The sequence below is a fragment of the Mesoplodon mirus genome (genome assembly GCF_964341445.2).
Source record: "Mesoplodon mirus genome assembly, chromosome: 19".
NCBI lineage: Eukaryota > Metazoa > Chordata > Mammalia > Artiodactyla > Ziphiidae > Mesoplodon > Mesoplodon mirus.
The window spans coordinates 18,396,559-18,413,047 of NC_138995.1; the positions used below are offsets into that span (position 1 = coordinate 18,396,559).

A 16,489-nucleotide genomic window follows, 5' to 3' on the forward strand; every position below is an offset into this window, starting at 1 on the left:
TGATGTTCCCGCTACTTCCTGGGTTCCAGTTCTACCCCACTCTCGCAAGCATCCCGTGCTGGGTTCCCTCCCCACCCAGGGAAGAACCCCTTTCTGCACATACCTCGAGGTTCCGGCCCGCACCGCCCCTGTCTCCTGTCCTCCGCCCGCGCTCGGCCACTCCTTCCGCCCTTCTCCCGCTCTGCCCTGCTCGCTCCCTTCCTTCCCTCCACCTTCTGACTCCACATTGCTCCCTTCTCCAAATTCCTGGCCCTCCTACCAGGGGCCCCTCTGGGTCGCCCTCACCTCTGCACGGCCCTCCCCATTCTCCTCCCCCTTCCCGGCCTCCCCTCCCCCGCCCGCCGCTCCCCCGCCCCCCGCCTCTCGGCTCGCCATTCTTCTCCTCGAGCCCCGTGTCCCAGCTCCCTAGTTTTCCCGCTCCCTCGCACCCTCGCCCCCATTCCAGGCTCGGCCCTCGCTCCCTGCAGCCTGACCTGCAATGGCGGCCAACAAGCACGGGGCCACGCAGAAACGGGCGACAGCCGAACCTCCCGCCGCCGCCGTCGCCGCTCCCGCCATCACTTCCCGGGCAGAGCACCCTAGCACGCGCGCACGTGGGGCCAGGGCGGAGAGAGGCGAGCGCCGAGAGTGGCGAGCCGGAGAAGGGGCGTGGGGAGCGGGGATGGATTCGGGGGGAGGGGAGTTCGAGTGGCGGCCTGCTCTAGGTCCGTGACCGCCGATTCCCATGTGCTGAGGCCGCTGGGGGCTACTCCGGAGATCCCCGGAGATGGAAGGGGCGATGGAGCCCTCGTGCGCCTTGGACGCACTCTTAGCCCGGCCCCACCAAACGCGCCCGCTATGCGGGCAGGTTCCTCACCTTGAAGGGAGACGAGTAAGGGGCGACCGTAATGAGAAGCCCACGCACCACAAGTAAGAGTAGCCCCTGCTCACCGCAACTAGAGAAAGCCCACACACAGCAACAAAGACCCAACACAACCCCCCCCCCCCGCCAAAAAAAAAGAAGGCAGTAGGGAGGCCAGTGTGACTGGAGTGGAGTAGACAAAGGGCAGAGTGGTGGCAAGTGATTAAAGGGGTGAAGTGAGGATTAAAGTAGATAATGAATGTTAAGCTTTTTGAACCTAGCAGTTGCTTAGTAAATTAAAGCTTTTTTTTTTTTTTCTTTAAGAAACAACATTTTGGGCTTCCCTGGTGGCGCAGTGGATAAGAATAGCCTGCCAATGCAGGGGACACAGGTTCCATCCCTGGTCCGGGAAGATCACACATGCGCCACAGCTACTGAGCCTGCGCTCTAGAGCCCGTGAGCCACAACTACTGAAGCCCGTGCACCTAGAGCCCGTGCTCTGCAACAAGAGAAGCCACCGCAATGAGAAGCCCCCGCACCACAATGAAGAGTAGCCCGCTCACTGCAAATAGAGAAAGCCCTCAGGCAGCAACAAAGACCCAACACAGTCAATAAATAAATAACTAAATAAACATTAAAAAAAACCACTACATTTTGTTTTTTAAAAATTTGTGAAATAATCTCAGGTGTACACACAAAAAAGGGAAAACAACATAATGAACATCCATTTAACCATGACCTGCTCTAATAAATAAAACTCATCAGCTATGGTTGAAGCTTCCTATGTACCTGACCCTATATCCCCACCCTCTGCCCCAAACATCACTCACTGAATATAGTGCTGATCATTCCTGTACACAGCTTTATATATTTACTCCATGTGCATGTATCCATAAACAATCTCTAGTACTGTTTTTCAGGTTTTAAATATATATATGTATATATACACATATATATGGTAAAAGATTAATATCCAGAATATATAGAGAACTCCTAAAACTCAATAACAAAACAACAAACAACCTGATTCAAAATGAGCAAAAGATTTGAATAGACATTTTCCCAAAGAAGTCATATGAACGGCCAATAAGCACATGAAAAGATACTCAACATTACTGATCATTAGGGAAATATAAACTAAAACTACAAGATACAACCTCACATCCATTAGGATGGCTACTATCCAAAAGCCAGAAAACAGGGACTTCCCTGGTGGCACAGTGGTTAAGAATTCGCCTGCCAATGCAGGGAACACAGGTTCGATCCCTGGTTGGGAAGATCCCACAAGCCGCAGAGCAACTAAGCCCGTGCACCACAACTACTGAGCCTGAGCTCTAGAGCCCACGCTCCTAGAGCCTGTGCTCCGCAACAAGAGAAGCCACCGCAACGAGAAGCCCATGCACCGCGACAGAGCATCCAAGAACCAATGCAGCCAAAAAGAAAATTAAATTTATTAAAAAAAAAACAGAAAACTATAAGTGTTGACAAGGATGTGGAGAAACTGGAACCCTTGTGCACTGTTAGTAGGAATGTAAAATGGTTCAGTCGCTGTAGAAAGCAGTATGGAAGTTCTTCAAAAAATTAAAAATAGAATTACCATATGAGCCAGCAATTCTATATCCAAAAGAATTAAGAATTATCCAAGACCCTCTTCAGGGTCTTGAAGAGACATTTGTACACCCATGTTCATAGTAGCATTATTCACAATAGCTAAAACATGGGAGCAACCCAAGTGTCTGACTGATGAATAGATTACCGAAAAGTGGTATATAGTGGGTTGGCCAAAAAGTTCCTCTGGGTTCTTCTGTACGATGTTACAGAAAAGCCCGAAAGAAACTTTTTGACCAACCCAATACACTCCACAGAATATTATTTGGCCTTAAAAAGGAAGGAAATTCTGTAATATGCTATAACATGGATAAAACTTGAAGACATTATTCTAAGTGAAATAAGCAACTCACAAAAAGAAAAATACTGTATGATTCCACTTATATGAGGTATTTAGGGCTTCCCTGGTGGCACAGTGGTTGAGAATCTGCCTGCTAATGCAGGGGACACGGGTTCGAGCCCTGGTCTGGGAAGATCCCACATGCCGCAGAGCAACTAGGCCCGTGAGCCACAACTACTGGGCCTGTGCGTCTGGAGCGTGTGCAAGAGAGGCCGCAATAGTGAGAGGCCCGTGCACCGCGATGAGGAGTGACCCCCGCTTGCCACAACTAGAGAAAGCCCTCGCACAGAAACGAAGACCCAACACAGCCCAAAATAAATAAGTAAATATATGAGGTATTTATAGTAGTCAAAATCATAAAGACAGAAAGTATAATGGTGGTATAATTGACAAGGGCTGGAGAGAGGGGGAAATGGGGAGTTAATGTTTAAAGAGTATTGTTTATGATAGGAAACTGTCACATGTAGCCCAGTGATCAAACTTAGTGTCACTAATATAGTCCAGGCCTACGTGATGGGCCTCCTGATACGATGTAATGGGAAAAAGATAACATGGCCTATGCAGTATTTACACAAAAGTGAATTTCTTGAATCTAATCACAAAGAATAAATAGGCGACAGATTCAGATTGTAGAATCTTCTACAAGACAACTTCCCTGGACTCTTCAAAAATGTCATGAAAGGGCTTCCCTGGTGGCGCAGTGGTTGAGAGTCCACCTGCCGATGCAGGGGACACGGGTTCGTGCCCCGGTCTGGGAGGATCCCACATGCCGCGGAGCGGCTGGGCCCGTGAGCCATGGCCGTTGAGCTTGTGCGTCCGGAGCCTGTGCTCCGCAATGGGAGAGGTCACAACAGTGAGAGGCCCACATACCGCAAAAAAAAAAATGTCATGAAAGAAAAAATGAGGTGACCATTGATCAGGTCCTGGATCACAAACCAAACAAATTTACAGCTATACAGGACAAAACTGGAATAATTGGGGAAATTTAAATATGCAACTGCATATCATTTAATTGTATTTAGTTATATCCATGCTGAGCGTCTTAGGTATGATAATGGTATTGTGGCTGCGTGTGAGAATGTCCTTGATCTTAGGAGATGCAGCGTGAAGTATTTTACGTGTAAAGTGTCAGGATGTCTGCAAGTAGGTCTAAAACGGTTCAGCCAAAACAAAATAAAATGTGTGTGTAAATAACCTGGCAAATTGGATTGACAGTGAATCCAGATGAAAGATATATGAATGTTTGTTGATTGTACAGTTTTGAAAAAACGTTTCTGTTGGTTTGAAATTTTTTTGAAGAAAAAGTTGTGGGAAAAAAACCCACTTTGCCCACGGAGGTACTGAGCCCCTCCTGCATTATTTATGACAGGGTTGCCTGGGATTTGCAGGTCTCACCACAGCTGACGCTGATGCTGATCGGCCCTATTGCCAGGTGTTCCAGATCTCTTCCCCTCAGGTGCATCCCTTGTGGATGGAGTATATCGTTATTTAGATGCTGCGAAAATTCCAGCATCCTTTAAAGGCGGGAAGGGAAAGAAGAAAGAGGAGAGGAAGCCGGCAACAGGCTCACCTGGTGCAAGTTCTGTGGCCTCCCGGGCACCCCCTGCGGTGTGGCACCGCCCCCTCGTGGCCACCGGCATGCACGCGTTGTCCAGGCCGGGAGACGGGCAGGAGGACCCTGCAGCACTCGCTCCCACCAGGACGCGCTCGGGGAGAGTTCCCCGCCAGGGCAGCACCCCCACAATCCCAGTTTGTTCACCTTGGGACCAAACATTTTAAAGAACACCAACTACGAGGGGGCATGGAGCAAAGTCCTTTACAGATATTAACTCAATCCTAGCATAATTCCCAACAGGTGGGACAATGGTAGCCCCATTTAAAAGAAGTTTGCGCCAGGTCACTCAGAGAGCAAGAAGTATTGACCGTTTTTAGCTGTATAAAAGATACTTGTGTCTCCATTCCTGAAAGATTTTGCTATATACAGACTTCTAGGTTGACAGATATTTTAAGCACAATGAAGATTTCATTCCCCATTCGTATGGCTTCCACAGATGCTATTGGGAAGTCAGATGTTACTTCTTGAAGTTAATTGGTCTTTTTCTCTAATTGCTTTTAAGATTTTATTTACCTTTTATATTCTATTGTTTCACCGTGATGTATCTATTGTGGACTTATTTTTATTTATGCTCCTTGAGTTTCATTGGGCTTCTTGAATCTGTAGCTTGGTATGTCTTTCATATAGCCTGTTCTGTATTTTCCTTCTGGGAATCTGATTAAATTTATGTTGGGCTTCCTACCCAATGGCTTAAGGTGTTTTACTTTGCTTCTATACTTTCCATCTCATTGTCTCTGTGCAATAATAGTTTCTGGACAATTTCTTCTCACCGATATTCCAGTTCATTCTTTTATGTTTAATTTGCTGTCAAACACATAGCTGTTGTTTTTTTAAATTAGCTTTTTTAAAAAAACCAATCTATTTGGTTATTTTTTCTAAACTGCTAGGCCAATTTTTAAAGCTTGTTTTTGTAGATATTTTCAACCTTGTCTTTTATCTCTTTAAAAATACTAAGAATTGCTATTTTATACTCTTTCTCTGATAATTCCAGAAGTGTTTGTGTCTGTGTTTGTTGTCTATTAATTCTGCATGTTCTTTCACGATTTCTTATGTCCTTGTGTATCTGGTTATCTTTGAGAATGTGCTGGAAGTTACTAAAAAAGAAGTGTGTGTGTGAATACTTTGATGTCTAAGATGATAATACATTTCTCTAAGGATCATTTTCATTTGCTTTTGTCAGACACCCGGGCACACCACTAGGTCAATGTTATAGAGTTTGAAGGCTGAGGATCTCTACACCTCCAGGACTACCTGAATTTGGGAAACATGTCTATGCCAGGGCTTATCTCCAGTTTAACATTTTCTTTAGGGTGTCTTCATTTGGGGTCCCAGTTCAAATGTTGGGTGATTATTTAGACTCCCAGCTTTCAACACTTTTACATTTGTACCCCTTATACTGCAAGTCCACCAACTTTACTGCTGGCTTTCACGTGTCTCTTTCCACCAGCAAATGCCTTCAGGCAAAAGCAGCTTTGAGTGTTGGGATTATGACCTAGTCTCTTGCTTCTCCTAGAGTCTGATCCTTAATTCTTCACTCTCCTGTTAGCTCTTTTCAATGCTTTTCTTTTTTCAACGTTTCATCCACCTTAAGTTATTTTCCATGTAAGAGTTGGTCCTAATTACCATTACCATGAGTGTAACCCTTCACTCAAGGCTTCATTATTCTCCCTCCAGCCTAGCTGCACAGGACGCTTCCTGTACCGAGGAAGAGGGCAGACGGGAGGAGAGGGGAAGAGGAGATGGTGTTTCTGGTTTTATGACCGTGTTTCGGGGGAGTAGAAACTTACAGCCCCTCAGGAAAAACCACACTTTTTTTTCAGAAAGGGTAACTATTGTTACCTTAAGTTTCTCCACTTACCTAGACTACCTCATATGATTCAACGTCTCCCCAAATTGTCCAGCAGATCACGTGATAGGAGATGGCAGTATCCGGCCACTAGGCAGAGCCGGGGTAGGGGAGAGAGCGCAAGGTCCCGGTCTGGCGTGTTCTAGCCATGGGGCGTGGGTGGTTGGTGGCGGCCACAGGAGGAGCGTAGCCTGGCCCCGGGAGCAGGGTGCAGGGCAAATACCTCGCGCGCGCTCAAGCTCTTGCCTCCTCCGCACTTTCTCAAGAGGGAGCGAACGCCTAGCGGCACGCATTCGCCTCTGCGCATGTCGAAAATGACTATAGCACGCGCCAGGGCCACGTTCCTCTCCCACGAGAGCCCCAGTCAGTGGCGGAATACGTCAAATCAGAAGCCGAAGCGCACCACCGCCAAAGGCTTTCGGGAAATGTAGTCTGCAGCCGCGTAGCGCCTGGAGACCTGGGAGACTGCTCCCTTTGCAAGCGGGTGGCCCGCACTAGGTGGACTACACTCCCTACCCAGCACTCCTACAGTGTTAGGGGACGCAAGTGGGCTTCCTTTTTTTTTTTTTTTTTGGCCCAGAGGCATGCGGGATCCTAGTTCCCCCACCAGGGATGGAGCCCCTGTCCCCTGCAGCGGAAGCGTGGAGTCTTAACCACTGGACCCACAGGGAAGTCCAAGTGGGCTTCCTTTGACACCTCTTTAAAAGCCACATCCAGATCTTTCTATTATTAAGTCTAAACTTGGTGGTATAAGCCTAATCTGTCTGGTGTCACCATTTTAAACGGTTTTCTCGCCCTCGCCAGGCTATCAAATCCCCTTTAGGAGCTCATAACCTGAGAAAAAGCAATTTTGTGCTTACTTACGGTTATTAAAACTTAGTCTAGACCAGTTCAAAACTCCAAATTCATACCTGATTCTTAGATGCCCGCATGCCCAGCCCGCATGGGTCAGGTGAAGGCTAAGAAGGAAGGTGCTGGTCTGCTGTGTTAGTCCTGTTGGGCCCAGGGCCGGTGGTCTGCCCCAACAGTCGGCCTCCTCACAGGGAGATGCGCGCCGGCCTGTGGGCTGCGTGCAGCTTCACCCCAGCCCACTATATTCATTCAGAGAGGGGTAGCCTAGTTCTCTCCTCACCTCCAACCCCTCTCCAGGTGGGTCACCCTGGGACACAGAGCCATTGCTCCTGCCCACCCTCTGACTTCTTTCCTCCGGGGAGCTCAGGCATAGGGTAAACTTATCTCCCAGTTTGTGAGCACAGTCCCAGCTTCCCATCTGGTTAGCTCCCCCTTGAGAATGAGCTCAATGGTCCTGGTTTAGCTCATCAGTAATACATATGGTCACCCCACCCAGGATCCACTGAAATCCTGTCTCGTGACCTCTGACGGCAAAGAAATCGGAGAGAGTGGGCCTGTCCTTTTTTTCCAAGGCACAGCACAAAGGCGGATGGCTCAGAGGCCTTCACATTCTGCTGGTGGGGTTACTCCAGCAGAACACCCCTCCATTCAGAAATCTCCAGACAGTTGCAGGCACCTGTCTGTTAACATTCCTCTCCACCTCCTTACCACCGAATACACACTCTTCAGGCGCACGTGCAAGCCCTCCTAAGAACTCCGGGTAGTAGCCCTGAAGTGAGCTTGTGGTTTTGCTGGAGATAAAGACAGCAAGCTCCAGTGATGTCAGATGCCCCCAATATCTCCAGTCATTCTCTTGGTGCTTGATTCCCCAAGCCCTGTGGGGAGGGCCAGGGGCCTCACCCTACCACCACAAGGATCCTCTCCTCTGGATCTGACCCTGTTGCATGGTTATATGTCAGTGGGGGCCTAGGAATGAGAGGTTGTGAATTTCTCACTTCCTAGTGAATCCTGTGGGAGCATGTGCCCAGTTCTTGTGGTACCCTTTAGAATGTAGGGGAACATGACTTTTTTCATCTTTCAGGCTTTATCAGCAATTCTAAGCCAACAGAAAAGTCCATGCCAAAACTCTGTGACAACTCTTAACTTCTGAAAATGAGTATTAAAATTCAAGAACAATTGGTAATTGCTAGTTTCTTAAAGCACATGGTAAAACAAAAACCCCATTAATTACTACAACTAATACTTATCTGGTCATAGCACAAAAAAATGCCATCTTTATATCAGGCCCAAATTTCTTGGCTCCTTTATCCATTAAAATGTTTGTCCAAAAAAAAAGTGTTTTTCCAAAATTACAGGGCTTTCACTACAATTTGCTAGCAAAAATTGGTTCTTTCCTTCCACCAACTCCTGCCGATAATCACCTACGTTGCTTATCTACAGGAAGCCCTCTGTGCCCCTGCCCTCCCCTTCTTTTTAATTATTCCCTCAAATGGCATTTCTAGAGAGGGGGAACTACTTTGATTTTGACAGTACCAAGACTGACCCTTTCTTGGGCTTGGATCAGACTTCTCACTCTTGGGAGCATGAATGCCCATCATTCCTTCTCCTAAATCCTTCAGACATGCTGGATGTACAGGTCAGACAGGCTCATGGTACAGAGGGGAACCAAGGAGGTGGCTTTGTGTGAGAAGGGACCAGGTAAGAGCAGGGAGGCAGACTAACTGTAAAAGAGTTTAACATTCACAGAGACACATACAACAAATACGCACCAGCCTCTTTTAACAAATATTAATATTTTGACAGATTTGGTTTTTTTTTTTTTTTTTTTTCGGTATGCGGGCCTCTCACTGTTGTGGCCTCTACCGTTGCGGAGCACAGGCTCTGGACACACAGGCTCAGCGGCCATGGCTCACGGGCCCAGCCGCTCCGCGGCATGTGGGATCTTCCCAGACCGGGGCACGAACCCGTGTCCCCTGCATCGGCAGGCGGACTCTCAACCACTGCGCCACCAGGGAAGCCTCAGATTTCCTTTTTTATTAAAAAAAATTTGTCTTTTATCCCTTCCCAACCCTTTCCCCTCTAGCTACTGAGGAAACCACCACTCTGAAGCTGGTATTTTACACCTTGTGGTTTTTTCTGGGTTTTTTTGCGGTACGTGGGCCTCTCACTGCCGTGGCCTCTCCCGTTGCGGAGCACAGGCTCCGGACGCACAGGCTCAGCGGCCATGGCTCACGGGCCCAGCCGCTCCGCGACATGTGGGATCTTCCCAGACCGGGGCACAAACCTGCGTCCCCTGCATCGGCAAGTGGACTCTCAACCACTGTGCCACCAGGGAAGCCCTGAAGCTGGTATTTTAATACTTTCCTACTTTTACTTCATATGAGTTGATAAAAAAATAGGTGATATGGATTTTTAAAAGTTTTATCACACTGTATGTAATCCCTCTACAACTTTATTTTCAATTGTTTTCAATGTTAGCCTTGTTAGTACATGTACACTCAGTTCAACCATTCATTAAACATTTGAGTATCTCCTGTACTGGATACAGGGGACTGAACAAGATTCGGAAGTTGTTGTTCTCAATCATCAAGCTCCTCAGTTGTTATTTTTATACTTTTCTGTAAATATGTTATGCTTCAGTAAAATTTACACCTCCCAAAATCTCTACTCTCACAGAGCTTACCTTCTTGAGAAGGACACATAATAAACAAGTAAATGTCAGGTGGTGGTAGGTATTATGGAGAAAATGAAGCTGGGAAGGGAGGTGGAGCATGCCATGCAGGGGGATTGCTTTTTTTTTTTTTTTGGCCATGCCACAGGGCTTGTGGGATCTTAGTTCCCTGACCAGGGATTGAACCTGCACCCTTGGCAGTGAAAACCCTGACTCCTAACCACTGAACCACCAGGGAATTCCCGGGGATTGCTATTTCAATAGGACAGTCAAAGAAGGGTTCACTGAACAAAGATCTGCAGGAGGTGAGGAACCAAACCAGGTGACATCTAGAAGAAGAGGATTCCAGGAAGAGTCAATAGCAAATGCAAAGCCTCTGAAGTGGAAGCTTGCCGTGGGTGTTTAAGTTACTGCAGAGAGTTTGGTGGAGCCGTAGTACAGTGATCAAGAAAGAAGATGAGTGGTGAGTCAGACAGATAATACAGGAGGGTGGCAGGTGGTGGCAATACTGCATAAGGCTTTTACTTTAGTCTTTATTCATGAAGTGGAGAGCTATTTGAGGGCTTTGAGAAGATGAGTGACACAATCTTAGACTTTTACAGTGTCACTCTGGCTGCTGAACTTTGAACATAGAGAGGCACGGGTGGAAGCAGGGAAACCAACTAGGAGGCTATTTATTGCAAATATCTGGGCCGTAGATGATGATGGTGACTTGGGCTAGGATGGTAGAGGCAACAAGAAATGGCCATCCACATATATCCTGCAAGTTGGCAGACAGAACTTACTGAACCTTGGACGTGGGGTGTGAAAGAAAGGTATCAAGAATGGTTCCCCAGTTTGGGGCTTGAGCAACTGGAAGGATGGGGTTGCCTTTTCCCAGATGGGAGGGCTGAGGTAGGAACATGCTTATGATGAGGGTGGGAAGGGGAGATCATGAGTTAGTTCATCTTTTGACATATTAAATTTGAGATGTCTGTTAGAAATCCAAGTGGAGGTGTCAAGTAGGCAGTTGGTTATGAGTATGGAATCTCGGGCTGGAGATAAAATTTTCAAGCAGGTATTTAAAGTCTTGCGAGTAGATGAGAGCCCCAATGAGGGTGACTGTAGAAAAAGAAAAGAGATCCAAAGATGGAGCCCTAGAAGAATTCCTATGTCTAGAGCAAGGGAAGATATAGAACTTGGGAGAAGTAGCTGTCAATAAAGTATAAGGAAATCTAGGTGTGATAACCTGGAAGCCAAGGGTGAGGAAGTGATCAGCTGTACCAAATAATGCTGACAGGTCAAGTAAAAGGACTGAAAAAATACGACTGGATTTAGCCACATGGAGTCCATCAGTGACCTCTGACAAAAGCAGAAACAGGGCTTCCCTGGTGGCGCAGTGGTTGAGAGTCCGCCTGCCAATGCAGGGGACACGGGTTCGTGCCCCGGTCTGGGAAGATCCCACATGCCGCGGAGCGGTTGGGCCCGTGAGCCATGGCTGTTGAGCCTGCGCGTCCGGAGCCTGTGCTCCGCAATGGGAGAGGCCACAACAGTGAGAGGCCCGCATACAGCAAAAAAAAAAAAAAAAAAAAAAGCAGAAACAAAGACCTAATTGGAGGGGGTGCAAGAGAGACTGGAAGGAGAGGAATTGGAGACAATGAGTATTAGACACCTCTATTGAGGAATATTCCTATTAAGTAGGAAATGAAGTGGCAGGTGGAGGGGGATGCAGTATGTGTGTGTGTGTGTATAATATTTAAATATATTTACAAATATAGATTTAAAGATGAGAAAAATCACGTTGTTATGCTGATAGGAAAAATTCAGTAGACAAGAAAAAAAAAGATGCAGGAAAGAGGACAACTGTAGGAATGATGTTCTAGTTTATGAACAGGATCTAATACACCAGAGAGAAGCTGGTCTTAGATAAGAGAACAAAGTGTCAACCACAGTAGCAGGAAAGAAAGGAAGAGCACAGGGACAAGATGCACGTAGGTGAGTAGCTACCTTCTGATTGCTTTTATTTTCCTGTTACCTAGGAAACAAGGTCACCAGCTGAGTGAGGACTGGGGCTAAGTGCTGGAGGTTGAGAAGACAGAAGCTATACAACAGTACCTTAGGAGACTGGGACAACGACTGGACTAGGGAAACAAATGCCTGAGGTTAGCAGTCAGGGATTTAAAGTGGGACTAGTCACTGTGGCTCTGTTTCCTGCAGCCACATTTAGCTGCATGGGTACAGGAGCAGAATAGGAGAGTTAGAATGTTTTTTGTTTCCAGATGCTCTGGTTCCTTTACTGAAGTACTGTATTATATTAAGAATATGCCACGGTTTATTAACCCATTCACTTACTGCCAGACATTTGTGTTGTGTCCATATGTTTACTATTTCAAACACTGCTGCAATAATCATCCTTGTACATGTCTTTGTGCTCACATGGGAGTACTTCTACTCTACCACATAGATCTAGAAGTGGAATCAGTGGGTCATCAAGTATGCTTAACTTCAATTTTACCAAATTACTCCCCCAAATGATTATACTAATTAACCCTCTCACTAGCAGTGTATAAAAATTCTCATTTCCCCCCTGCCAGACTTCTAAATTTTTTGCCAGCCTAATGGATATGAAATAGTATCTCACTGTTTTCTTTTGCAGTATTCTGATTTCAAGTTGAGCATCTTTTCATTTTGAAAAGCCAGTCTTCTTTCTCTATCAACACATCTCCACTATACTGCTAACGAGACTACATTAAGTACCTATTGTGTGCCTGGCATTGTGATAATCAAGGGAACAAAAAAAAAGTTAGCCAAATAGATGTGGACTCTGCCTTCCTGGCACTCACAATCTATTGTGGGGTGGGGAGAAAACCAAATAATCAAAAATACAAATTGTGGTAAGGTGAAGGACATTAACAATAATCCATGAAAATTTAAAAGGAGACCAATTTAGCCAGGCAGTCATTAAAACCTTCCCTGATGTGACATTTGCATTTTTAACAGATAGGAATTAACTAGTTCCGTAGGTATAAAAGCCCACTGCAGCTGTAAAGAACCAAGCACCACCAGCGTCAATATGCCTAATAACTGCAGAATTGTTTTATCATCCATGCTGGCACAGAGAAGTGCTAGATGCTCTGGCAGACACAGTGCCTGCCCTGGGGCCCTTCCCCACACACGCCCGGGCACCAGGAGCGGGAGACTGGTTTTCTCTTGTTTCCCTTTTGCAATGTTGAAGCTGCACTATTATAACTAGTCTATTCTTGCATGAATCTCACACCTGGTTATACTTACCTATACATGCTGACCCAGTAATCCCATTTTGGATATTTATCTCACTCTGGATATTTTAAGAAAAAATTCTATAGAAAAAAAAAGCGGTGGGCTTCCCTGGTGGCGCAGTGGTTGAGAGTCCGCCTGCCGATGCAGGGGACACGTGTTCGTGCCCCGGTCTGGGAAGATCCCACATGCCGCGGAGCAGCTGGGCCCGTGAGCCATGGCCGCTGAGCCTGCGCCTCCGGAGCCTGTGCTCCGCAACGGTAGAGGCCACAACAGTGAGAGGTCCGCGTACCGCAAAAAAAAAAAAAAAAAAAGAGGGTGCTTAAAAAGGTGAAAGTATTCAATGTCATTATTATAAAACCAATGCCCCAAACTATCCAAATATTATTGCAACAGCAGGGAGTTTGTTAATGGGATCATGAGACTGTGTAGCAACATGAAAAATATTTATAAGAAAGTTTTTTATTTAAGTATGAGACAAGATTTTATCTACAGTCTAGGCAAATGCAAATAACTGATATATTAAAGTGTGAGGGTGTGGGTGAATCTGGGGGATTTAATTTACTGAAACAGTCAAGAAAATCACTCCAAGGCCCTTCATCATTTTGCTTCCACTTGGTCTCCCGTCTAACCTATCACCATATCCCTTCATCCATTCACCCCCAAACGACACTGTGTTACATGCATCTCTTTGAACATAACACGGCTCTGGAGACATGAAATTTAGAGGTTAAGAGCTCTGCCTTTGCAGCCAGGCAGTTCTGGGTTCCAAGTCTGAATCTGCCATGGGCAGTACTTTACCTCTCTGGGTTTTTCTCCCCACTATAAAACAAAGATATAATACATGCATTAAGTTTCTTTAATGCAAGCAACATAAATATAACAAAGGGGGACTCATTCGACTGATAGTGGGGAGCCCACTGAATCCCAGAAAAGCTTCAGAAACTGAGCCCCGTCCAAGGACCTCAGGAATGAGAAATGAGAACACCATCATGGCGGCTGCATCCTCTCCTGCTACAACAGACCCCCCGGCTCTGGTAAGGAATCAGGCTCCAGGCAACTTTAGGCCTTCACCTTACCAGCCTAGGAACCTCAAATTAAAGTATCCTTGCTAAGTCTATTTTGAAAAAATTCTGTCAAAGGACTCTGATTGGCTCAGTTGTTCCTGGAACTATCATTGAGCCCCAGGATGTCCTGACTTGTGTTCCTGTGGTCAGTACAGCAGGGATTGTTACAAGAGGAAGAGGTGGGGAAAAGCTGGGTAAAGACAAGACACCACAAGACCTATTAGGGGACCTATAAGGATTAAATGAAATGATGGCTATAAAATACTTAACACAATGTCTTTCAAGTAGTAAGCAATCAATAAATGCTATTAACTCACCTGGCTGTGATGAGTTTAGCAGTTAATCCCTCTTCCTTGATGCACCACTCTTTAATCTTAGCCAAGTTCTGAAAATGGAAAAAGACAAACTGACTCCCATTCAACTAAGAAGGCTATTTATTGAAATAATACAACGATGTTACAAGGATGTATTTCATATGGCCTAGAAGCTGGGTGTTCATTAAGTGCGTGGTGCGTGGTTGCTGGGACTAGAGAATCCTCTGCTCAATCAGCCATACATACATCCTGGGCGCCCTCCCTGCCAATGATGATATGCTGAGATTCAGAGACTGGTTGGATCTAGGCCAGGCTGCACACACAAACCAGTGGTCTCCTTTGGGTCTTCTGGAACTAAGTCTTTATAAACTTCCACAACAGCTGCGTAGCACTCAACTGGTTACAATTCATGCCATTCTTGCAAACAGTCCACTATGGGGATCCCCAATCAACAGAAAAAGGAGCTCCTGATAGGCATCCTAGCCAATCAGTAGTGGAGGTTCCGAGTAGAACTGCCCATTGTCAAACTAGGTATCAGACAACACAGGTACGGTCTTGGCATTGTGGTGTATGCTAAGCGTGGAACATCATCAACAAGGTATTTTTGAATGGTTAAAGTCTTGGAAGGGCAGATCTGCTATAGAGCATCCCATCTTGCTCCACATATGACAAACTCACTGGGCTGGACTTCCCACATTTCAGGCCCGAGGCGCATTTTTCCTGCAGAGAATTACGAAGGATGTTTGGGAGCTGCCTCATGTTGTCCAGGATGAGACAAAAATGACGGATCCTGCCACCTGACATGCAAAGCCAGTAGGAAAGGTTCACCATCAACACCACCCCATATCACTCCTCCCCAGGATTCATCATTAGGGCAGGAAATTTTGCTTATCTTGGGGGGAACAGAGGCTCTTTCATGAAAGGGGTCAATTTCTACAGTTGCTTCCAAATTTATCTGCACTACCGGTGTCAATGAACAGACATTCTGGAAATTCCTTTAGAACAGGCCATGGGAGGCTTTAGGGGATATTAAGGATTAGAGTGGGCTATTGAAGCTTTACTGATGGAAAAGCACCACAGAGCCATAAAAGTTAATTTTTTAATGGTGAAAATTTCCTTGGCACACAAAATGACCCATTACATGCTGATTCCCTAAACTGATTTAAAGGCAAATTTTATGGCAATGGATAATTTGATTTATACTTCTCTACAGTAAAATTAATTTGAGGAACTTTTTTTTTTTTTTTTTTTGCGGTACACGGGCCTCTCACTGTTGTGGCCTCTCCCGTTGCGGAGCACAGGCTCCGGACGCGCAGGCCCAGCGGCCATGGCTCACGGGCCCAGCCGCTCTGTGGCATGTGGGATCTTCTTGGACCGGGGCACGAACCCGTGTCCCTGCATCGGCAGGCGGACTCTCAACCACTGCGCCACGAGGGAAGCCCAATTTGGGGAAATTTTTTTCTCTGAGTTCTGTGTTGTTTTCCCATTGATCAAATCAATACAGGAAGCTTGGGGCAGTGCTTTTTCATGGGAAGATCACGAAAAGCACAGTAGGAAGACTTAATAATTCTATGAAACTGACATACCTTAGCTGAAGTATGATACTTGGGAAAAGGAAAAAAGTCATTAGTAGTTCAACTATTTACAATTTCTGTTAACATTTTGGTTTATAAGCTTCCAACAAGCTGCTTTAAATAAGTGTGTGACAAATTTGCATATGTCTTGCTGCCTCTTATGCTTTTATGAATTCCCAAAGTATTCAACTCCTGAGTGCTCATTAAATTATTTGTGCATCTGATTTATTTTAAAACTTATTTTAAAGCCCTGAATTCCAAAATATCTTCAGTGGCAAGACCATGGGGCTAAAGATCCAGGAGACCTGCATTTTCCACCCAGCTTTGCTGCTATAAACTGTATCATGCTGTGCAACCACTTCACATCTTTGGCTTTCAGTTTCTTCATCTGTACAGTGAAGTAGTTGGACCAGCTGATCTAATTCTTTGAATGGTGAATTCCTGGAGGTGAAACTGGTTTCCATGGTAAATTTAACATAAGAGCTGCAGTTGAATGCAGCTGTCAA

At 45.9% G+C, this 16,489-nt stretch overlaps 1 protein-coding gene across 2 annotated transcripts in view; it reads right to left on the reverse strand.

The window, feature by feature from the left end:
• Positions 1 to 14,472, reverse strand: part of CDH3 (cadherin 3) — a 117,905-nt gene extending 103,433 nt beyond the window's left edge. Inside the window, exon 1 of one of the 2 annotated variants that reach the window (XM_082606994.1) lies at positions 14,413 to 14,472. The gene's annotated coding sequence lies outside the window, so the exon portion shown is untranslated. Of the gene's footprint in view, positions 1 to 103; positions 269 to 14,412 lie in introns of those variants that run through there. The other variant, XM_082606993.1, reaches the window with a different exon arrangement.
• Between the last annotated feature and the right edge of the window lie 2,017 nt (positions 14,473 to 16,489).